The following is an 882-nucleotide window of genomic DNA, read 5'->3' on the forward strand; positions in this document are numbered from 1 at the left end:
CACTAAGATTGTTTCATATTATTACCTCACACATAACACTAAGATTGTTTCATATTATTACCTCACACATAACACTAAGATTGTTTCATATTATTCAAAACTATACTTCGTATGATCTAAGATCTTCTTGCCTCTACTCATGATTTAAAATAAGAAACACAGGAAGTGTCCAAGTGAGAGAAACGCTCAGTCCTACCATTGCGAGGAGGGGCCAGAGCAAAACTAAATTTGGTAACATTGGATATAGGTAACGAGGTAAAAGAGGGAGTAAGCTAAGCAAGCGGCAATAACAACATAAAAGGGTTAGCGAAAGGTGGATAAAGTATTAGCGAAGTATACTCCATGATGAAATATTAGGAAAATATTGGCAGTCATTAGCGAAGTTACCGTTAATTCTTTATCCACCTTTCGCAAACCCTTTTATGTTGTTATTGCTTGCTTAGCTTACTCCCTCTTTTACCTCCTTACCAATATTACCTATGTTTTGCTCTGGCCCCTCCTCGCAATGGTAGGACTGAGCGTTTCTCTCACTTGGACACTTCCCGTGTTTCTTATTTTAAATCATGAGTAGAGGCAAGAAGATCTTAGATCATACAAAGTATAGTTTCTTCACCCTCTGATGGAAGAGCTACAATTTACAATTTTAATTTGAAAGTAACCGTAAAGATATTTATCATCACCCCATCTAATTATATAAAGAAATAGTACAAATCGTCTAACACGAGATAAATGTTCACGGGACACCTCTAAGTGGATAAAAAATTACAACACTCCTGCCGGGCTAAGAAATCTTAGTGTTATGTGTGAGGTAATAATATGAAACAATCTTAGTGTTATGTGTGAGGTAATAATATGAAACAATCTTAGTGTTATGTGTGAGGT

At 35.8% G+C, this 882-nt stretch overlaps 1 protein-coding gene across 1 annotated transcript in view; it reads right to left on the reverse strand.

The window, feature by feature from the left end:
* LOC106680103 (uncharacterized) overlaps positions 1-882 on the reverse strand; it is a 12,657-nt gene that overhangs the window by 10,325 nt on the left and 1,450 nt on the right. The gene's annotated exons all lie outside the window — the stretch shown is intronic.

This window comes from Halyomorpha halys, unplaced genomic scaffold, assembly GCF_000696795.3.
Source record: "Halyomorpha halys isolate HHAL.00 unplaced genomic scaffold, Hhal_1.1 Scaffold243.1, whole genome shotgun sequence".
NCBI classification, from domain to species: Eukaryota; Metazoa; Arthropoda; class Insecta; order Hemiptera; family Pentatomidae; genus Halyomorpha; species Halyomorpha halys.